Source organism: Pan troglodytes, chromosome 9, assembly GCF_028858775.2.
Source record: "Pan troglodytes isolate AG18354 chromosome 9, NHGRI_mPanTro3-v2.0_pri, whole genome shotgun sequence".
NCBI classification, from domain to species: Eukaryota; Metazoa; Chordata; class Mammalia; order Primates; family Hominidae; genus Pan; species Pan troglodytes.
This window is the reverse complement of record NC_072407.2, coordinates 79565752-79589835: the sequence shown is the minus strand read 5'-3', so window position 1 is coordinate 79589835 and position 24084 is coordinate 79565752. Positions and strand designations below refer to the sequence as shown.

The following is a 24084-nucleotide window of genomic DNA, read 5'->3' as shown; positions in this document are numbered from 1 at the left end:
TAACCCTCACTCCCTGTAAATGGCCCCATGTATATGCGCCGTTGCAAAAGCATATCGGCTGTCTGTATATACTGTCAGCTTTTTCCCCGCCCCTAAGGTAAGAGCTTGGGTGAGCGCTATCAGTTCGGCCTTCTGGGCCGATGTCCCTGGGGGCAGGGGTTCCGCCCAGATTACCTCAGTCTCTGAAGTTACTGCCGCTCCAGCGTACCTCTGGCCTTGATGCATGAAGCTGCTCCCATCAGTGAACCAGACGAGGTCGACGTCAGGAAGTGGGCGGTCCTGCAGGTCTTCTCGAACTCCGTGCACCTGAGCTAGTATCTTGGTGCAGTCATGGAGTGGGGCGTCCAGGTCCGGGTTGGGCAGCAGCGAGGCAGGGTTTAAGGTCGTTGGGGGCAGGAAAATTATCCTGAGAGGATTTAGTAGTAGTCCTTGGTAGTGGGTGAGCCGGGCGTTACTCATCCATCGATTAGGTGGATGTTTGAGTACACCTTCGATGGCATGTGGAGTAACGACCCGCAATTCTTGCCCCATGACAAGTTTATCAGCATCTTGCACCATCAGAGCTGTGGCCGCAATCATTCGGAGACAAAGGGGCCACCCGGCAGCCACTGGGTCTAACTTCTTTGACAGGTAGGCAACTGGCCTCTGCCAGGGGCCTAAGTTCTGAGTTATTACCGCCTTGGCGACACCCTTATTCTCATCCACGTATAAGTGGAAGGGCTTGGTAACATCAGGTAGTCCCAGTGCAGGCGCGGAGAGTAGGGCGGTTTTAATCTGTTGGAAGGCCAACTCGGCTTCGTCTGTCCAATTAAATGGCTGTTGCCCCCGTGTTGCCTGATACAAGGGTTTAGCCAGTTCTGCGAACCCAGGTATCCATAGTCTGCAAAATCCCGCCGACCCCAGGAATTCTCTCACTTGTCGGGTGGATTGTGGCCTGGGGATCTGCAGAACAGTTTGTTTCCAGGCGTCTGTTAGCCAGCGCTGCCCTCCCTTAAGCAGGTACCCTAGATATGTTACCTCTGGCTTACAGATTTGAGCTTTCTTTGCCGAGGCTCGGTAGCCTAGATTCCCCAGAGCTTGTAAGAGAGCCTTGGTCCCTTGGATGCAAGCTTCTTGGGTCTCAGCAGCAATTAGGAGGTCATCAACATACTGTAGTAAAATTATTTCAGGGTGTTTACGTCGGTACTCACCCAGGTCTTCATGGAGGGCCTCATCGAACAGGGTAGGAGAGTTTTTGAATCCCTGCGGCAGCCTGGTCCATGTCAGTTGGCCACTTATGCCCCTATCAGGGTCATTCCACTTGAAGGCGAAGAGCTTTTGGCTCTGAGGGGCTAAAGGCAAACTGAAGAAAGCATCTTTCAAATCTAAAACAGTGTACCATTGATGGTACTTAGGAGGGTATACGGGTTAGGCACAGTTGGATGTATGTCCACAACCCTCTTGTTGATTTCTCTTAAGTCTTGTACAGGTCTGTATTCTCCACTATTAGGTTTTCGTACCGGCAACAATGGAGTATTCAAGGGTGAGTGACATGGGCGAAGGACCCCTTGGTCAAGGAGCCAGCGGATATGCGGGGCAATCCCTTTCTTGGCCTTTAGGGGCATCGGGTATTGGCGTACCCGCACGGGGTCTGTCCCAGGCTTAAGTTCAATAAATAAGGCAGGACGGTGTTTTGCTAGACCTAAGCCCCCCGTTTCCGCCCAAGCTTCTGGATATTGCTGGAGCCAGGTTGCTATGTCCTGGTCAGGGGCCGCTTTCTCCTGGTGGAGCTGGTACTCATCTTCTAGGTTTATAGTCAGGATGGACACGGGTCGATTGTGGGAGTTGGTCACGACGGGCCCCTCAGGGAGGAAATGGATCTGTGCTCCCATTTTAGTTAGCAGGTCTCTCCCCAGTAGGGGACAGGGGCTCTCAGGGATGACCAGGAAAGAATGGGTTACATTCTTGGCTCCGAGGTTTACTGTTCTTTGTGTTGTCCATGGGTATTTCTTAACTCCTGTGGCCCCTTGTACCCACGAGGACTTGGAGGATAATTTCCCATTAGTTTTAACTAAGACCGAGTGCTGTGCTCCCGTATCGACCAAGAACTGGACTGGGGACCCCTCCACTTGCAAAGTTACCCTAGGTTCGGGGAGGGGGTCCGAACCCCGTCTTCCCTAGTCTTCGTCTTGAGTGACTAGTACGGGTGTAGACCTAGGGGGTCCCTGTCCTCATTGTTTCTTTTTGGGGCAGTCTCTTACCCAGTGGCCAGCCCCCTTACAGTAGGCACATTGGTCTTTGCTCAGATTATCATGCCGGGGGGGCCGCCTAGGTTGGGTGTACTCTGGCTGTAGATGCTGTTTCTGTACCACTGCTGCCAGGACCTTGGTCATTTTTTCAGTGGCCTTAAATTGCTTTTCCTCTGGAGTATCTCTGTTATTGTAAACCCGCTGGGCTATCTGAAGGAGGTCCTGAATCCGCTTTCCCTCCAAGTCTTCTAATTTCTGGAGTTTTCTCTTAATATCTGGGGCTGCCTGATTTACGAAAGACATTACAACAGCTGCCTGACTTCCTGGAGCCTCTGGATCTATGGGGGTGTACTGTCTAAAAGCTTCCGTTAATCTTTCTAAGTAGGTAGCTGGGCTCTCTGTCTTTCCCTGCAGAATAGAATATACTTTAGCCAAATTAGTGGGCTTGCGAGCAGCTGCCCGGAGACCTGCCATTAGAGTCTGGTGATAAAGGTGTAGCCGTCCCCTACCTTCTGCCGTGTTGTAGTCCCACACCGGCCTGGTCAGAGGAAAGGTTGCGTTTATGAGGTCGGGGTTGGCAGTCGGTTGACCGTCGTCCCCCGGGACCAGCTTTCTAGCTTCTATCTGTATTCTCTCTCGCTCTTCTGTGGTGAACAAGATTCAGAGGAGCTGCTGACAATCATCCCAAGTGGGCTGGTGGGTGAACATGACACTATCCAGTAAAACCAGTAAATCTTTGGGGTTGTCTGAAAACCGAGCGCTCTGAGTCTTCCAGTTATACAGATCACTGGTGGAGAATGGCCAGTACTGGAGCCTGGGGATTCCTGTGTCATCTGGGGGTCCTATTTCCCGAAGGGGTAAAGCCACTGTGGAGTCAGGCGGCTGAGTGGGGCTAGTCCGCGAAGTGCGCCCTCGCGTCTGCCCCGCTGGCCCTTCAAAGTTACTTTCCCTTTCAGCGGGCCCGTGTGTGCCGGCCGCCTCCCATCTGCCTGCTCCCTCCCACAGCTCAGCCAGGGGGGCTGGGGCCTGGGGCCCGGAGGGGTACGGAGGGGGTTCTGTGAACAGTGGGTCCCCGCTGTCAGGTAGAACAGGATGGGGGGGGGCAGTTGGTTGCTTGGATTTTAGTGGTCGAGCAACCAGTGCCTTACAGGGTTCCGAGGCTAACTGGAAAGGGGACAGCCAAGGAGGCGGGTTCTCAACAAGGTCCTGCCATATGAGGATATATGGGATTTGATCTAAGTGGCCCACACGCCCAGGTAGGAAAATCTTGGACTTTACCCTAGTGATGACAGCAAGTCGGAAGGTCCCTTCGGGTGGCCACCCCACATCAAAGGCAGGCCATTCGGAGCGACACAGAGTAATTAGCTTTCCTTTCCTGATTTCTATACCAAGATCATGGCCCCTTGCTCTAACTTCTTTGAAATTATTCATAAGGAGAGATAGAGGAGTGCTCTGGGTATTACCCATCCTGTAATAATTTGTAGTCTCTTCTTGTAAAGGAATGTGGGTTAGAATCCCTGTAAAGGAAATCTGATCTGACTTATTAATGATATCTAATCACAGGCGCACTTTGGCAGCCCTGGTCAGAGTTAGCTGCCTGGATCACGATCGCGCTGGGGCAGCCCAGATCAGAGATAGCTGCTGCCCGCCAAACCGGGGCAGTTCAGACTGCAAGCGCGCACCGGAAGCCCGGGTCAGAGTCAGCTGCCTGGATCGCGATCGCGCTGGGGCAGCCCAGATCAGAGATAGCTGCTGCCCGCCAAACTTGGGCAGTTCAGGTTGCAAGCGCGCACCGGAAGCCCGGGTCAGAGTCAGCTGCCTGGATCGCGATCGCGCTGGGGCAGCCCAGATCAGAGATAGCTGCTGCCCGCCAAACTTGGGCAGTTCAGGTTGCAAGCGCGCACCGGAAGCCCGGGTCAGAGTCAGCTGCCTGGATCACGATCGCGCTGGGGCAGCCCAGATCAGAGATAGCTGCTGCCCGCCAAACTGGGGCAGTTCAGGTTGCAAGCGTGCACCGGAAGCCCGGGTCAGAGTCAGCTGCCTGGATCGCGATCGCGCTGGGGCAGCCCAGATCAGAGATAGCTGCTGCCCGCCAAACCGGGGCAGTTCAGGTTGCAAGCGTGCACCGGAAGCCCGGGTCAGAGTCAGCTGCCTGGATCGCGATCGCGCTGGGGCAGCCCAGATCAGAGATAGCTGCTGCCCGCCAAACCGGGGCAGTTCAGATTGCAATTTAGATCAGATGAGAGCCAGGGGACGTCTCCCACCGGTCTCCGCTGGCCGTCCTATAGTGCGTCCGCCAGGACTGTGCCAGCTCCAGTTTCAGACCTCGCGAGTCACAGATTCAGATTCAGAACAGACACAGACAGACAAACAGAGACAAGCCAGCTCACCTATCAGTAGATCGATCCTAGCAGATCCGTTGACCAGGGGTCTGGTGGGCCTGGGGAATCCTGGACGAGCCCCCAGATGTTATGCCCAGACTGTTAGTTCCCCAAAGAAGACCACCAGAGTCCAGAGTCAAAGCCAAGCGGCAAGGATCTTTACTACAAGTTTGAACCTGGTCCCTCCATTCCACAGCATACAAGAGGGCCCCCCTGTACAATGCGAGTGTTTGCTTTTTATAGCCTGAAAGTTACAGGGGAACAAAGGAATTCTTTTGGTTCCCGCTCTTTCAGTAAAACTTTGAACGGCTGTCTCCTTATCGGAGACTTTCCTGGTGGTGTTTGTACTGGGCTCAGGAAGTTTGAGAGATATATGGCGATATGTGGTGGGATGGGAGGATGGGATGTGTTTGTACTGGGCTTGTTTGTTTTGAGCCCGGGGCTGAGGAATGTGCCCGGCTCCTTTCACAAACAAGCCCAGACTGTGAAGACTACAATAAATACCTAATTCTTCAATGCCCAGACACCGATGAACATCCACAAGCATCAAGACCATCCTGGAAAACATGACCTTACCGAATGAACTAAATAAAGCACCAGCCACCAGTCCCAGCTGTCTCTTAGCAAAACTGATCAAGCAGAAGAAAGAATTAGTGAGTTTCAAGACAGGCTATTTGAAAATACACAGCCAGAGGAGACAAAAAAGAATTAAGAAGAAGGAAGCATGACTGCAAGATCTAGAAAATAGCCTCAAAGGGGGAAATCTAAGAGTTATTGGCCTTATAGATCTGGGTAGAAAGTTTATATAAAGAGATAACAGATAGTTTTCCAAACCTAGAAAAGGATATCAATATTTAAGTACAAGAAGGTTGTAGAACACCAAGCAGATTTAGCCCAAATAAAAGTACCTTGAGACACTTAATAACCAAACTCCCAAAGGTCAAGGGTAAAGAAAGGACCCTAAAAGCAGCAAGGGGAAAAGAAACAAATTACATACAATGGAGCTCTAATATGCCCAGGAGCAGACTTTTCAGTGGAAATCTTAAAAGGCCAGGAGAGAGTGGTGTGACAAATTTACAGTGCTGAAGGAAAAAAACTTTAATACTAAAATAGTATATCCAGTGAAAATATCCTTCAAACATAAAGGAGAAACAATGAATTCCCCAGACAAACAAAAGCTGAGGGAGTTCATCAACACTAGACCTGTCCTACCAGAAATGCAAACGAGAGTTCTTCAATCTGAAAGAAAAGAATGCTAATAAGCAATAAGAAGTCATCTGAAGATATAAAACTCACTGGTAATAGTAAGTACACAGAAAAGCACAGAATATTATAACACTGTTATTTTGGTATGTAAACTGCTCGTATCTTCAGTAGAAAGACTAAAAGACAAACCTGTCAGTGTTACAGCTTTTTAAGAATTTGTCCAGCAGGCTTTCTTGTTTTCACTGGAAGCCTCCCTCGCAAAAAATGAACCTGTCAAAAATAAGAAGTACAACAACTTTCCAAGATACAGACAATATAATAAGATATAAATAGAAGAAGCAAAAAGGTAAAAAGCAAGCAGATGAAGTTAAAATGTAGAGTTTTTATAAGTTTTCTTATTGCATGTTTGTTCATTTGTTTATGCAACCAGTGTTAAGTTGTCATCAGCTTAAAATAATGGGTTGTAAGATATTATCTGCAAGCCGTATGGTAACCTCAAATCGAAAAACATACAACAGACACATGAAAAATAAAAAGCAAGAATTTAAAACATACCACCAGAGAAAATCACCTTCACTCCAAGGAAGACAGGAAGAAAGGAAAGAAGGAGGTGAAGACTACAAAACAACCAGAAAACAAATAAAAGGCAGTAATAAGTTCTTATCAATAATAACATTGAATATAAACGGACTAAACTTCAATCAAAAGACACAGAGTGGCTGAATGGATTAAAAAAACGAGACCCAATGATCTACTGCCTGCAAGAAATATACTTCTCCTATGAAGACACATAAACACTGAAAATAAATGGATGGAAAAAGAAAGGGCAGGAGTAGCTATATTTTTATAAGACAAAATAGATTTCAGGACAAAACCTATTTTAAAAAGACAAAGAATATTATTGTAAAATGATAAAGGGGTCAATTTAGCAAGAAGATAATAACAGTTATAAAAATATATGCACTCAACACAGGAGCACCCAGACATATAAAGCACATATTATTAGAGCTAAAGAGAGAGAGAGACCCCAAGGCAATAATAGCTGGAGCCTTCTACACCACATTTGCAACATTGGACAGATCATCCAGACAGAAAATCAAAAAAGAAACATCAGACTTCGTTTGCACTATAGACCAAATGGACCTAATAGATATTTACAGAACATTTCATCCAACAGCTACAGAATAAGCATTCTTCTCCTCAGCACTTACATCACTTTTGAGGATAGACTATATGTTAGACCACAAAATAAGACTTTAAAAATTGAAAAAAAAAGCCAGACGTGGTGGCTCACGCCTGTATTCCCAGCACTCTGGGAGGCCGAGGCGGGCAGATCACCTGAAGTTGGGAATTCGAGACCAGCCTGACCAACATGGAGAAACCCTGACTCTACTAAAAATACAAATAAAATGAGCTGGGTGTGTAGGCGCATGCCAGTAATCCCAGCTACTTGGAAGGCTGAGTCAGGATAAGCGCTTGAACCCAGGAGACGGAGGTTGTGGTGAGCCGAGATCACGCCATTGCACTCCAGCCTGGACAACAAGAGTGAAACTCCATCTCAAAAAAAAAAAAAAAAAAAAGAAAAAGAAAAAATTGAAAAATAATTGAAAAAAAAGAAATTATATCAGGTATCTTCTCTCACTACAATGGAATACAGCCAAAAATCAATAATAAAAGGATTTTTGAGAACTATACAAACATATGGAAATTAAACAATATGCTCCTGAGTGATCATGGGTCAATGAAGAAATTAAAAAAGAATTTTTAAAATGTCTTGCAACAAATGAAAATGGAAACACAACATGCCAAAACCTATGGGATACAACAAAAGCAGTATGAAGAGGAAAGTTTATAACAATAAGCACCTACATTAAAAAAAAAATCAAACAAACAACCTAATGATGCATCTTAAAGACCTAGAAGGCCAGCTTGGTGGCTCACACCTGTGGCCCGCATTTTGGGAGGTTGAAGTGGGCGGATTGCTTGAGCCCAGGAGTTCAAGACCAGCCTGGGCAACATGGCAAAACCCCATCTATATAGAAAATACAAAAGAGAGAGAGAGGGAAAGAGAGAGAGAGAGAGAGCTAGAAAAGCAAGAGTAAATCAAACCCAAAATTAGAAGAAGAAAAGAAATGATAAAGATCAGAGCAGAAATAAATGCATTTGAAATGAAGAAAACAATACAAAAGATCAACAAAATGAAAAGCTGCTTTTTTTTTTTTTGAGACTGAGTCTTGCACTGTTGCCCAGGCTGGAGTGTAGTGGTGCGATCTCGGCTCATTGCAACCTCTGCCTCTTGGGTTCAAGCAATTCTCCTACCTCAGCCTCCCGAGTAGCTAAGATTACAGGCACCTGCCACCACGCCTGGCTAATTTTTCATTTTTTCTTTTGTACTTTTAGTAGACACAGGGTTTCACCATATTGGTCAGGCTGGTTTTGAACTCCTGACCTCGTAATCCACCCACCTTGGCCTCCCAAAGTGCTGGGATTACAGGCATGAGCCACTGCGCCCGGCCAAAAAGTTGCATTTTTGAAATGGTAAACAAAAGTGACAAACCTTTAGCCAGACTAAGAAAAAAAGAAGTTCCAAATGAATAAAATCAGAGATGAAAAGGAAGACATTACAACTGATACCACAGAAATTCAAACTTCGTTATAGACTACTATGAACAACTGTATGCCAATAAATTGGAAAAACCTAGAAGAAATGGATAAATTCCTAGACACCTACAACTTACCAAGATCGAACCATGAAGAAATACAAATCCTGAATAGACCAGTAACAAATAATGGGATTAAAGGTGTAATAAAAGTCTCCCAGCAAAGTAATGCTCAGAGCCCAATGGCTTCACTGCTGAATTCTACCAAACATTTAAAGAAAAACTAATAACAATCCAACTTAAGTTATTCCAAAAAATAGAGGAGGCGGGAATACTTTTCCAAACTCATTCTATAAGACAAGTATTACCCTGATACCAAAACCACACAAAGACACATCAAAAAAAGAAAACTACAGGCCAGTATCTCTGGTGAACATTGATGCAAAAATCTTAACAAAATATTGGCAAACTGAATTCAACAACACGTTAATAAGATCATTTATCATGACCAAGTGGAATTCATCCCAGGGATACAAAGATGGTTCAACTTAATCGATGTAATACATCATATCAACAGAATGAGGGACAAAAATCATGTGATCATTTCAATTGCTGCCAAAAAAGCATTTGATAAAATTCAACATCCTTTCATGATAAAAATCCTCAGCAAACTGGGTATAGAAGGAACATGCCTCAACACAATAAAAGCTATATATGACAGACTCACAGCTGGTATCACACTGAATGGGGAAAAACTGAAAGCATTTTCTCTAAGTTCTGGAACAAGACAAGGAAGTCCCCTTTCACCACTGTTATTCAACATAGTACTGAGCAATCAGACTAGAGAAAGAAATAAAAAGCATCCAAATTGAAAAGAAAGAAGTCAAATTGTCCTTGTTTGCAAATGATAAGAGCTTATATTTGGAAAAACCTAAAGACTCCACCATAAAACTACTAGAACTGACAAACAAATTCAGTAAAGTTGCAGAACACAAAATCAACATACAAAAATCAGTAGCATTTCTATATTCCAACAGTGAACAATCTGAAAAAGAAATAAAGTAATCTTATTTATAATAGCTACAAATAAAATATCAAGGAATAAACTTAGCCAAATAAGTGAAATATCTCTACAATGAAAACTATGAAACACTGATACAAGAATTGAAGAGGACACCCAAAAAGTGAAAAGATATTCCCTGTTCATGAATTAGAAGAATCAATATTATTAAAATGTCTATATTACTCTAAGCACTCTACAGATTCAGTGCAATCCCTATCAAAATATAAGTGACATTCTTCACAGAAATGTAATCCTAAAATATATATGGAACTGCAAAAGACCCAGAATAGCTAAATCCATCCTGAGCAAAAAGTACAAAACTGGAGGCATCACATTACCTGACTTCAAATTATACTACAGAGCGATAGTAACCAAAACAGTATGGTGCTGGCATAAAACCAGACACATAGACCAGTGAAACAGAATAGAGAACTCATAAACAAATCCATATAACTACAGTGAACATTTTTGACAAAGATGCCAACAACATACCTTGGGGAAAGGACAGTCTCTTCAATTAATGATGGTGGGAAAACTGGATATCCATATGCAAAAGAATGAAACTGGACTCCTATCTCTCACCATATACAAAAATAAAATGGAAGTGGATTAAAGACTTAAATCTAAGACCTGAAACTATGAAACTACTAAAATAGAACATTGGGGAAACTTTCCAGGGGTATTTTGTGGGTCTGTCATATATGTCTTTTATTTGTAGCTATTGGGTAAGGATTTCTTGAGTAATAGCTCATAAACACAGGCTACCAAACAAAAATGGACAAATGGGATCACATCAAGTTAAAAAGCTTCTACACAGCAAAGGAAACAATCAACAGAGTAAAGAGGAAACCCACAGAATGAAAGAAGATATTTGCAAACTATCCATCTGACACGATATGAATAACCAGAATATATAAGGAGCTCAAACAACTCAAAGGGAAAGATATAATAATCTGATTTAAAAATGGATAAAAGATCTGAATAGACATTTCTCAAAAGAAAACATACAAATTGGAAACAGGTATTTAAAAAGGTGAAATGCAAATGAAAACTACAATGAGATATCATCTCACCCTAGTTAAAATTGATTTTATCCAAAAGATAGTCAATAACAAACACTGGCACAGATGTGGAGAAAGGGGAACCCTCATACACTGTTGATGGGAGTACACATTAGTATAACCCCTATGGAGAACAGTATAGAATTTCCTCAAAAAACTAAACATGGAGCTACCATATGATCCAAGAATCCCATTGCTAGGTATATACTCAAAGGAAATCAGTATGTTGAAGACATATCTGCACTCCCTTGTTTACTGCAGCACTATTCACAATAGCCAAGATTTGGAAGCAACCTCAATGTCCATCAACAGATGAATGGATAAAGAAAACGTAGTATATATACACAATGGAGTACTGTTCACCCATAAAAGAGAATGAGATCCTGTCATTTGCAACAACATGGATGGAACTGGAGGACATTATATTAAGTGAAATAAGCCAGGCACAGAAAGACAAACTTCTCATGTTCTTACTCATTTGTGGGAGCTAAAAGTTAAAACCATTGAACTCACAGAGAGTGTAGCGTGATGGTTACCAGAGACTGAGAAGGCCAGTGGGTGAGAAATGGGGATGGGTAACATATATAAAAATATAGTTAGATACAATGAATAAGATCTAGTGTTTGATAGCACAACAGGGTGACTGCAGTCAGCAATAATTTGTTGTATATTTTAGAATAACTGAGGGAGTACAGTTGGAATGTTTGTAACACAAAGAAAGGATGAATGCTTGAGGTGATGGATACCAATTTATCCTGATGTGGTTACTACACATTGTATGCCTGTATCAAAATATCCCATACACTCCATAAATGTATACACTTACTATGTACCCATAAAAATTAAAAATTAAAAAAAAATTCTCTAGCTTTATCTTACACCAGCTAACATATATAACATTAATAATTAACATCCCAGGAATAATCCAGTACTGAAGTCCCAATGCTCCACCAAGTGAACCTTGCCCTCCCATGAAAGAACACTTTAAGAAGCTACTGACTTACTCACCATTGCTCTAGTGCAGTACTACCACCCTTGGCCCTGGGCAGACAGGGCCCTGTCACCCTCCATCCCGCTGTGGAGTACCCACCTTGAAATTTTAAGTTTCTCTCTTTTGACTGGGACAGGCTGGGACTAGTAGTGTTCTCCAGGTGGGGTGCTCTAAACTCAGTTTCTCCCCTTCAAGTGCTCTCTAACCTTCTTCCTAGTGCATGGGGTCAAACAGATGTCCTGAGGAGCTGCAGAACGTGTGCCTATGGGGTGGTCTCAGAGCCCAGTGGCCAGGCCACATTTCCAAAAGGACAGCCTGTGGGGCAGATCACTCCTGCTGGCCAGCTCAATATTATTTTACTGGCTCATGTGAAGTTGGACCATTAGGATGGTGCCGATGCAGATTTCGGTTGACTGTCACAAGCAGACACTGAGCTGCTATACCTTAGCACTTTGTTGATCTTCCCCCTCACATATCTTGGAATTTCTGCTCCTTCTCTACTACTGACCTTTTGGCTTGGGCTGCATGTGTGGGCCTGTCCACTCACTCTTGCCTGTGTACACTGTGACACCTCCTATCCAGAGCACTCTTGTGCAGATGGGCCACTCATCTATTCTGCCTGCTGATGAAAGGGAAGGGTTCCACTGATACTGAGGAAGATTACATTCAAGGAAATGCAATGATAACACCCTAATGAGTTCAAGAGAAGACATAGTTGGAAGGTGAGTGATGTGGTTGTGCCATAAAATCTGAAATGATAGGCTGGGCATGGTGGCTCATGCCTGTAATCCCAGAACTTTGGGAGGCCCAGGCGGGGGGATCACCTGAGGTCAGGAGTTCGAGACACGCCTGACCAACATGGAGAAACCTTGTCTCTACTAAAAATACTAAAAATTAGCCAGGTGTGGTGGTGCATGCCTGTAATCCCAGCTACTCGGGAGGTTGAGGCAGGAGAATTGCTTGAACCTGGGAGGCAGAGGTTGCAGTGAGCCGAGATCGCACCATCGCACTCCAGCCTGGGCAACAAGAGTGAAACTCTGTCTCAAAAAAAAAAAAAATCTGAAATGATAATTTAACATTACCAGAAAAGTAGTTATCATTTCCATTCAGACTCTGGATAAGACGTGCATTTGTGTTAGTCATCAATGAAGCATGATAACAATCTTTATAACAGAGCCACTGGAGCCACGTGCTTATGGTGGATGATTCAGTGTCATGAGTTAAAGGTTTTGAGGATCAGCAGAAGCCAAAAGGTCTATATTGCTTCAATACAAACAGGTTCCAAGCAGTCATGGCATTGTGAGTAATAACAGCATTGCTACCTTCTTCAGGAGTAGGAGCCATGAAACCAGCAAGGAATGGTGCATTTGAAAATAAAGAACATAAAAAGATAGTTCTCAAACCAGAACAGAAAGACACGGCACCTGGACACTACAAAGAATCTTCATGCGCACTGACTTGACAACAAATACCTGAATACCTCTTCTATACTCATTCTAAATCTTCATCAGTAAATCACCATAGCTCACATGAACTCATGAGTTTTGCAATACATTTTAAAACATATTGTTAATATTAACATTCCCCCCACCCGTACACACACCCACACACACTGGCCCAGGGCCTTGCACACTCCAGGGAAATAGTTTTCTGTGGAAGATGGTGGCAGCAAGTTTGCACCCCCCTCCACCCCACCACCCCTTGGGGCATTTGGCATTGTCTGTAGACAGTTTTGATTGTCACAGCAGGTGGGAGCGGGCATTGCTACTGGCATCTAGCAAGCAGAGGCCAGGGATCCTATGAAACATCCTGCAGTGCACAGGACAGCACCCAGGACAAAGAATTGATTTGGTCCCAAATGCTATTAGTGCCAAGATGAAGAAACTCTGTTAGGGCATCCCTGTTCTAGTAAACTTATTCTTAGGCTTATCTGTTCCCCTACAGCAGTGTTTTTCAAAAGGAGCCACAGACCACTGCCTCAGACTCACATGGATGTCATTTAAAATGCCTACTTGCTGGGCACAGTGGCTCACACCTGTAATCCACTTTGGGAGGCCGAGGTGGGCGGATCATGAGGTCAGGAGATCGAGACCACAGTGAAACCCCATCTCTACTGAAAATACAAAAAAAAAAAAAAATTAGCCAGGCGCGGTTGTGGGCGCCTACATGTAGTCCCAGCTACTCGGGAGGCTGGGGCAGGAGAATGGCATGAACCTGGGAGGCGGAGCTTGCGGTGAGCCGAGATTGCGCCACTGCACTCCAGCCTGGGCGACAGAGCGAGACTCTGTCTCAAAAAAATAAAAAAAATAAAAAAAATTTTAAAAATAAAATAAATAACATGCCTACTTACAGATCCTTACTCAGATCTCTGTGGATGGGGTCCTGGAATAAGCTTCCAGTGATTCTTGAAACCGTGAGAGCTGGTGCTCTGGAAATGGCCTTGGCCACCCATCTAGATTCCTTTACCCGGGTGTTTGTTCATTCTCTCAACGAATATGAATTGGGTGCCTAGTCTGTGCCAGGCACTGTGCAAGGCACTAGGGACAGATGAAGTCTCTGTCTTCAGGTGCTTAAGTTGGGGCAGGGAGCCAGAAAATAATAAACATATAATATGAGATGAGTGGTAGAGGTGCTGCAAATTAAAACTACATAGGTCAAAGTGGATAGAAAGGGACTGGGGATGGATTTGTGTGTTTGTGCTACTTTGTGAGAGTATCTAGGGGAGCCTTTCAGGCAGAGGAACAGCAAAAGGGAGGAGGCCAGTGGGCAGAGCAGGGTGAAGGAGAGGCATGGTGTTGGGAACTGAGGCCAGAGAGGGAGCTGCGTATCAGGTCACCCAGGGTCGGCCGGGTGAAAAGTCCAGGGGTAAGAGATAAGCAGAATTGGAGGATACAGACTCTGATAGGATCTTGGAATGCTGTGAGTAATGGGGAAACTGCTGGGGGTGGTGGGGGGAACTCAGTGATAGGGGTTTTGCATTGCAACACCCACAACAGCACAAATGTTTAAGTGGAGGAACGTCTGGCCACATTTGTCAAATGCCTACAATTTGCCAGGAATTTACACACGTGTTCTAATTTGAACTTGCAACAATATTATGAGATGTGTTACTATCCCTGTTTTATAGAAGGAAATTTCAGACCCAGAAAAATTAACCTGACAAAGGTTATATAAGACAAGTTATTAGAAGGAGGGCCGGGCGCGGTGGCTCATGCCTGTAATCCCAGTACTTTGGGAGGCCGAGGTGGGTGGATCACAAGGTCAGGAGTTCGAGACCAGCCTGACCAACATAGTGAAACCCCGTCTCTACTAAAAATACAAAAATTAGCTGGACATGGTGACATATGCTTGTAATCCCAGCTACTCGGGAGGCTGAGGCAGGAGAATCGCTTGAACCCGGGAGGTGTAGGTTGCAGTGAGCTGAGATCGCGCCACTGCACTCCAGCCTGGGTGACAGAGCGAGACTCCGTGTCAAAAAAAAAAGGAGAGGGTCTTATTATTTGATCCTTAGAGGACTTTATTATTTGATCCTCAGTTCTTATTTATTTTCTTGTGTTGCTGTAATTGATTCCTTCTTAGTGTTAAATTTGAAGAAAGAAAATGATGTTACCGGTAGGAAGGCACTGGAAAGATGGCAAAACAGCAGGTATGGATAGAGTTTCATGTGCGGGGCTGTCCTCGCTGTTGGTTACTTACACACTTGGTCTGGCCCAAAATGCCACAAGATGGCAGCATCTTAAACTCATTTGTTTGGTGGCCATTCATGCTCCACAGTCGACTTTTTCAGTATGAAGATACTGAATAAAAAATAGCGCTTTGGGAGGCCAAGACAGGAGGATTGCTTAAGCTCAGGAGTTCAAGACTAGCCTGGGCAACATGACAAAACCCCATCTCTACAAAAAATATAAAAACTGGCCAGGTGTGGTGGTGCGTGCCTGTAGTCCCAGCTACTTTGGAGGCTGTGGTTGTAGTGAGCTAAGCTCATGCCATTGCACTCTAGCCTGGGTGACAGAGCTAGACTCTGTCTAAAAAAAAGACGGTTACAGCCCGTATTTAGAAGTGGAGCCATTATAACAAGAAATATGTATCTGGAAATAGAGTGAAAGCCCCTAAGTTCACAGAAATATTTTACCCATTCACAAGCATTAGGCATTTGCCTCCATCCAAGTAAGCAAGATTTTAAAAAATCATTTTCAATGCCATGTGAGAGTTATGCAAAATAGTAGAATGCAATAATTTCAAGTTTCCATTTGGGGCAGCAGACAGACCTGTGTAAAAATTCTAGCTCTGACATTTAGCTACATGATGTTGGGCAAATGAAAATCATTTCAAACTTATTTCTTCATTTGTATAATTCCTACCCCTTAAGTTAACTGTGAATATTAAATAGCACACATAGAGCTCTAGGTGAAGTGCTTGACACCACTCAATGTGTAGTAGCCATTATATAATAATTATTTATTGTTGTTTTTCTCTAGCTTCCTAATGCCAGAATGGTAGGAAACCTTAGAGATTATCTAGTCCAATGCCTCTCCATCTTGGATGCACTTTGGAATCACTTGGGGAGCTGAAAAAGTCTGCTGCCCAGGGTCCCAGCCCGAGGCTCTGGTCTGGGGTGCAGCACAGGCATTAGAAGACAGTCTCCTCTGTCACCCCAGGCTGGAGTGCAGTAGCAAGATCATGGCTCATTGCAGCCTCGACTTCCTGGGCTCAAGCCATCCTCCCACCTCAGCCTCCCCAATAGCTGGGACTACAGCTATGCACCACCATACCCAGTTGAGTTTTGTATTTTTTGTAGAAATGGGGTTTTGCCATGTTGCCCAGGCTGTGAACTGAGCTCAAGCAATCCACATGCCTTGGCTTCCCAGAGTGCTGGGATTACAGGCGTGAGCGACCACGCCTGGCCCATTTGGATTTCTTAAAGCTCTCTCGATGATTCTACTGCCAGGCAAGGTTTCAGAGCCCCGACACCGGGCAGTGGTCGACTTGTGGTTTGGTAAGAGAATTTACCGACAACAGTATAGGTTTTGAAAAAAGGAAAGTTTATTAGAAAGGAAGAATGTTGCAAAAGGGTGCAGCAGGGTGCGTCAGTGAGAGGACTGAGAGCGCTGCCCTCCATGGGTTTTTCCTTTGGGGTATTTATGGTTGTCAAATGAGTTTTGGCATTCCAGAGATGTATAGAAATTTTACTTATAAGTTTTTTGGGGGGAAGGAAATCTGAAACCAGAACCCTGCTTTAGATAATAGGAAAGTCCTTTTGGTGCTGTCTTGGCTCACTGCAACCTCTGCCTCTTGGGTTCAAGCAATTCTTGTGCCTCAGCCTCCCAATTAGCTGGGTCTGCAGGCACCCACCACCAAGCCTGGCTAATTTTTTTTTTTTTTTTTTTGTATTTTTTTTAGTAGAGACGGGGTTTCACCATGTTGGCCAGGCTGGTCTCAAACTCTGACCTCAGGTGATCTGCCTGCCTCAGCCTCCCAAAGTGCTGGGATTACAAGTGTGAGCCACCATGCCCCGCAGGGAAGTCTAATTACTTCTAATTTTCTCCCAGATAAGGAGTTTTGCCTCTGTATGGCCTCTTTGATGGTCACCAGGTGGTCTTTCTTCCCTTCTAAATTCCTCAGATTAGGAGTTTTAGTCTCTGGGACCTGTTCAGTGGTCACCAGGTGATTTTCACTCTCCTCATTTTCCCCCAACCAATATTTTGGTCAAATCTTTGACCCTTTAATTCCCCCGTGCTCATGTCTACCTACTGCCTGTTGGTGTTACCCGCATCTGTGTGAAGAGACCACCAAACAGGCTTTGTGTGAGCAATAAAGCTTTTTAATCACCTGAGTGCAAGTGAGCTGAATCCGAAAAAGGAGTCAGCAAAAGGGGAGAGATAGGGGTGGGGCAGTTTCACAGGATTTAGGTAGGTAGTGGAAAATTACAGTTAAAGGGGGTTGTTCTCTTGTGGGCAGGGGCAGGGGTCACAAGGTGCTTGGTGGGGAGTTCCTGAGATTCATTGCCCAGGAGAAGGATGTCACAAGATCAGTTAGGATGGGGCAGGAATAAATCACAGTGGTGGAGTGTCATCAGTTAAGGCAGGAACTGGCTATTTTCACTTCTTTTGTGGTTCTTCAGTTGCTTCAGGCCATCTGGATGTATACATGCAGGTCACAGGAGATATGATGGCTTAGCTTGGGTTCAGAGGCCTGACATTCCTGTCTTCTTATATTAATAAGAAAAACAAAACAAAATGGTGGTGAAGTGTTGGGGCGGCGAAAATTTTGGGGGGTGATATGGAGAGATAATGGCAATGTTTCTCAGGGCTGCTTTGAGTGAGATTGGGGCAGCGTGGGAACCTAGAGTGGGAAAGATTAAACTGAAGAAAGATTTTGGGGTAAGGGGTGATATTGTGGCGTTGTTGGAGCATTTGTCATATAGAATGATTGGTGATGGCCTGGATGCAGTTTTGTATGAATTGAGAAACTAAACAGAAGACACAAGTCCAAATAAGAGAAGGAGAAAAACAGGTATTAAAGGACTAAGAACTGGGAGGACCCAGGACATCCAATTAGAGAGTACCCAAGGGGATTTAGTGTAATTATTTTCTTGGTTGGCGAGTTTTTGGGCTCTATCCTTGAGTTTTTCTTTTTTATGTTGTCATATACCAGGCCAGATTGATTTAGGTAAAAACAACACTCTTCATTTAAAAATATACAGAGTCCTCCTTTTTTAGCAGTAAGTCGAGGCCTATTCCTGTCTTCTTATATTAATAATAAGAAAAACAAAACAAAATAGTAGTGAAGTGTTGGTGTCACGAGGGGAACAGGAAGCTGTTTGCTAGCTGCTTCTTTAGGTACCTTATCAGCATAAGCATTGTCCTGAGTGATGGGATCTGATGCCCTTTGATGCCCCTTGCAGTGAATGACCCCAGCTTCCTTGGAAGTAGAGCAGCTTTAAGAAGAGTTTATTTATTAAGGAGGCATTAATAATGGAGGACCCTTGTGTAGTGAGGAAACCTCTTTCTGCCCATATAACAGCATGGTGGTGAAGGATGTGGAAGGCATACTTGGAATCTGTATAGATATTGACACGTAGTCCCTTTGCAAGAATGACAGCTCAAGTTAAGGCAATGAGTTCAGCTTGTTGAGAGGTAGTGGAAGCAGGCAGGGCCATAGACTCAATGATAGATGTGGAAGACACTATAGCATAGCCTGCCTTTACTGGTGATTGGTGATTGGGCCTGGAGGAACTACCATCAATAAACCAAGTGTGGTCTAGGTGGGGAACAGGAAAGAGGGAAATATGGGGAAATGGAGAGAATGCCATGTGGATTAGAGAGATACAGTCATGGGATTCAGATGTAGTATCAGGAATAAGATGAGAGGCTGGATTGAAGTCTGGCCCAGGAACAATGGTAATTGTGGGAGATTCAACAAATAGTGAGTACAGCTGAAGGAGCCGGAGGGGCGGTATAGGCATCAAACGTGAGGAGGAAAATAGATTTTGAAAGTTATGGGAACTGTAGAGAGTAAGTGGAACATAGCTTGTGATTTTGAGGGTCTCTAAAAGTATTAGAGCAGCAGCAGCCGCCGCATGCAAACATGAGGGCCAGCCTAAAACAGTAAGGTCAAGTTGTTTGGACAAAAAGGCTACAGGGCTCAGTCCTGGTCCGTGTGTAAGAATTCTGACTGCACAGCCCTGCACTTCAGCTGTGTGTAATGAAAAAAGTTGGGATAAGTCAGGGAGAGCTAGTGTGGGAGCAGTCTCTAGAGCTGTTTTCAAGGAATGGAAAGAGGAGTGGGGAAAGGATTTAGGATCTATGGGGTCAGCTAGGTTTCCCTTTGTGAGTTTATATAATGGTTTTGTTAGGATGGCAAAACCAGGTATCCAAAGGCGAAAGTATCCAACCACGCCCAGGAAGGAAAGGAGTTGTTGCTTTGTAGAAGGGGTTGGGGTTTGAGAGATTAGCTGGACATGATCGGCAGGGAGAGCACGTGTGTTTTCATGAAGAATTATGCTGAAGTAGGTAACGGGTGGAGAAGAAATTTGAGCTTTGGAGGGGGATACCCAATATCTCTTGGAGAATAAATGTTGAAGGAGCTGGAGTGTGTCTTGTTGAGAAGATTCAAAGGAGGGGCTACAAAGTAGAAGGTCATCAATATATTGAATAAGGTGAGAAGCACACAGGTGGAAATAAAGTAAATCATGAGAAAGAGCTTGGCTGAAGTAATGAAGGCTGTCCCTGAAGCCTTGCAGCAGTACAGCCCAAGTAAGTTGCTGAGACTGATGGGTGTCAGGGTTAGTCCAGGTGAAAGCGAAGAGAGGCTGGGATGAAGGGTGTAAAGGAATGGTAAAGAAAGCATCTTGGAGATCCAGAACAGAATAATGGGTTGTGGAGGGAGGTATTGAGGATAGGAGAGTATATGGGCTTGGCACTATAGGATAGATGGGAAGGATGATTTGATTAATAAGGTAAAGATCCTGAACCAACCTGTAAGACTTGTCCGGTTTTTGGACAGGTAGGATAGGGGAGTTGTAACCCTTTTAAAGCGTGCCATGGGATGGGATATTGGCATTGAGTGGGGTAAGGGTGATTAGGTTTTAATGGGATGATAAGGTATGCATGATTGGTCACCAAGGAGGGAGTAGAGGTATCCCATAATTATGGATTAAGGTAGGGAGATACAAGGGGAGGATGTAAAAGAGGCCTTGAGTTGGATAAAAGTGCAGCAATGAGATGTGGCTGTAGCCCAGGAATAGTCAGGGAAGTAGATAATTTGGTTAAAATGACTCGGCCTAATAAGGGAACTGGGCAGGTGGGGATAACTAGAAAAGAGTGCATAAAAGAATGTTGTCCAAGTTGGCACCAGAGTGGGGGAGTTTTAGGAGGTTTAGAAGCCTGGCCGTCAATACCCACAACAGTTATGGAGGCAAGGGAAACAGGCCCTTGAAAAGAAGGTAATGTGGAGTGGGTAGCCTCCATATCGATTAAGAAAGGGATGGACTTACCCTCCACTGTAGCAGTTACCTGAAGTGTCTGTGATGGTCCAGGAGGCTTGCGAGGCGACTGGGCAGTGTCAGTCTTCAGCTGATAAGCCGAGAAGATCTGGGAAGGAGTCAGTCAGAGAGCCTTGGGCCAGAGTTCCAGGGGCTCTAGGAATGGCTGCTGCGCGAGTTGGACAGTCTGATTTCCAGTGGGGTCCTGCACAGATGGGACGTGGCTTAGGAGGAATCCCAGGCTGTGGGCATTCCTTGGCCCACTGGCCAGATTTCCAGCACTTGGAGCAAGATCCTGGGGGAGAAAGTCCAGGAGGAATGCCTGACTGCTACGGTTTAGGTGTTTTGAAGTTCTTATGTGCTGGAGATGTGGCTGGGGTTTCTCTCATAGTGGAGGCAAGTAATTGCAATTCAGAAATACACTGCCGCTCGGCTGCCTCTTCTCTATTATTGTACACCTTGAAGGCAAGGTTAATTAAGTCCTGTTGTGGGGTTTGAGGGCCGGAATCTAATTTTTGGAGCTTTTTCTAATGTCAGGAGTGGATTGGATAATAAAATGCATATTAAGAATAAGACGGCCTTCTGGCCCCTCTGGATCTAGGGTGGTAAAGTGTCTAAGGGTTGTTGCCAAACAGGCCATGGACTGGGCTGGGTTTTTATATTTGATGAAAAAGAGCCTAAACGCTAACTGATTTGGGAGAGGTCGGATAAAGAAAAAGGAGCATTAACCTTGACTATGCCTTCAGCTCCAGCCACCTCTGTAAGAGGAAATTGTTGGGCAGGTGGGGGAGGGCCAGTCATGGAACGAAACTGTAAGCCGGACCGGGTGTGAGGAGGGGAGGTGATAGAAGGATTATAGGGTGGAGGAGCAGAGGCTGAGGAAGAATTGGGATCTGGCTTGGCCTGGCGAGGAGCAGCCTGGGGAATGGGGAAAGGTCAGATGGGTCTGTAGAAAAGGAGGATTCAAAGGGCTCAGAGCTTGGGGTGGAGCCTGAAGGAACAGACAGGAGAGAAAGAAGAAAGATTTGGGACAAGTCACATTGGGAGCAGAGACTAGGGAGGGACCAATGTGTAAAGAATGCTTAGACGTCAGGCACCTCAGACCATTTGCCCAATTTTCGACAAAAATTATCTAGGTCTTGTAGGATAGACAAATCGAAAGTGCCATTCTCTGGCCACTTGGAACTATTTTCGAGTTTGTATTGGGGCCAAGTGGTATTACAGAAGAAAATAAGATGTTTAGGTTTTAGGTCAGGTGTTAGTTGAAGGGGTTTTAGGTTTTTAAGAACACAGGCTAAGGGAGAAGAAGGGGGAATGGAGGGCAGAAAGTTGCCCATAGTGAAGGAGGTAAATCTAAAGAGAAAGGTAGAGACACAGGGTGGAGGGCGGGGGTGAGCAGCCCTGGGCTGTAATGTGGGTGAGCAGCCAAAGCAGGCATCCCCACAGTTGACTTACCACCAAGGAAATGTGGGTAAATGACCAAGGCAGGCATCCCTGCAGTGATCAGACACCAATGGAATGTGGGTGAATGATCAAGGCAGGCATCCCTGCAGTGATCAGACACCAAGGGAAGACTGTCTTCCTAAATTTGTGACCAACGTTGGAGTTTTTGAGTTCACGGATAAAATGTGTCTCCTTTGTCTCTACTAGAGAGGAAAAAGAGCTGGAATTGGAAGCACAGGGAGACTGAAGGGTAGTGAGAGAGGCTGGAGAAGAGAGTGAAGAGACCACTTACCTGATTTGAAATTGGTGAGATGTTCCTTGGGCTGATTTCAGGACCCAAGGTCATAGGTGGATCTCTTCAAGGAGTGAGGGTGAGGACAGGGGACCAGTCTCCTGAAGGAATCCCCCTGTCCCAGGTCTTCAGCACCAAATGTTACATGCGTCCGTGTGAAGAGACCACCAAACAGGCTTTGTGTGAGCAATAAAGCTTTTTAATCACCTGGGCATAGGTGGGCGAATCCGAAAAAGGAGTCAGCAAAGGGAGAGAGATGGGGTGGGACAGTTTTATAGGATTTGGGTAGGTAGTGGAAAATTACAGTTAAAGGGGGTTGTTCTCTTGTGGGCAGGGGTGGGGGTCACAAGAGCTTGGTGGGGAGCTCCTGAGATTCATTGCCCCGGAGAAGGAATGTCACAAGGTCAATTGGTCAGTTAGGGTGGGGCAGGAACAAATCACAGTGGTGGAATGTCATCAGTTAAGGCAGGAACTGGCTATTTTCACTTTTTTTGTGGTTCTTCAGTTGCTTCAGGCCATCTGGATATATATGTGCAGGTTGCAGGGGATATGATCACTTAGCTTGGGCTCAGGCCTGACAATTGGGGTCTCAAGAAAGGGAAAACACCACAGTGAAGAGGAGTGTGGAGTCTGGTTACTTCCTGCTGAAAGGGGGCATTGAAGGGATAGGTTGCATTTTTTCCTTTCTTGCTCTGTCATGAAGGGAATGAAGGGTCACGAAAAACTCATTCAGGACAGGGAAAACCGGATTCCATCAAGAGGCCCCATGCAAATGGAAGTTGCTGTTACAGGTTGGTATTGGGATTGCATAGCCATCTGTAGGTGGAATCTTTGCAATCTGGAAGATATAAATTTAATAAGCATGTTAAAAAAAAAGCAGGGATCAGATATTAAAAGAAGAATGACAAGGAACAAAGGTCCAAGGAATGGGAGAAGCCAAGTGATTTTTGGAAACCAATTAGTAAAAGTTTTGGTCCAGTCTTGGTTACTTTGGGAAAGTGTGTGTAGTCATTTGGCTTGTTTGAAAATTTCTTGGACATCAGTTTCCACTTCTCCGGACGCATTAATGTAGGTGCAACAGGTTTTGTTGATGACAGCAAAGACTCCTCCCTCTTCAGCTAGGAGGTAATCCAGAGCACATCTTTTACCAAAAATCAGAGGAACCAGATACCTGCTTTGGAAAGTAGGGAAGTCTAATTACATCTAATTTTCCCCAGATAAGGAGTTTTGCCTCTGGATGGCCTGTTTGATGGTCACCAGGTGCTATTTGTTCCCTACTAAATTCTAAATTCTCAGGTAAGGAGCTTTTTCTCTGGGGCCTGTTCAATGGTCACCAGGTGATTTTCAGTCTCCTCATGTACTAAGTAGCCAGGGTAGAGAATTATTTCTCCAGACCAATACCCTCACTGTACAGATGGGAAAGACAAGCCTGGAGAAAATGAAAGTGATTTGCCTGGTGACATGAAATCAAGAACTCAAACTGAGGTCTGCTGACTCCTAGTCATGGGTTCTCTCAGCACTCGACACTGCCTTGGCCTCACTTCATGTGCTTCCACAAAGGCTCAGCCCATACCAGGTCCACCCCGGTGTCTAATCCACAGCAATGCCAACAACAATGTGAGTGTTTATTATTGTGCTACTTTACATATATTATCTCTAATCCAAACAACATGCTTTCAAGAAAGGTGAGCATATCCCCATTGTAAGAGGAGGAAGCTTATGCTCAGAGACTTTAAGAGAGTAGCTAAAGTCACAGCTAGTGAAGACAGTTCAGAATTTGATGCAGTCTTTTGGACTCCAAAGCCTGCGCTGTTTAGCTACACTCACCTCCATCTG

General features: G+C 44.9%; 1 long non-coding RNA gene and 1 other non-coding gene across 2 annotated transcripts in view; both read left to right on the top strand.

Moving 5' to 3' along the window:
- Positions 1 to 24084, top strand: part of LOC107967164 (uncharacterized) — a 65310-nt gene that overhangs the window by 25195 nt on the left and 16031 nt on the right. The gene's annotated exons all lie outside the window — the stretch shown is intronic.
- On the top strand, positions 6009 to 6069 carry LOC112204865 (U7 small nuclear RNA). The gene has a single exon (XR_002938614.1). It is a non-coding gene; the product is annotated as a U7 small nuclear RNA (small nuclear RNA).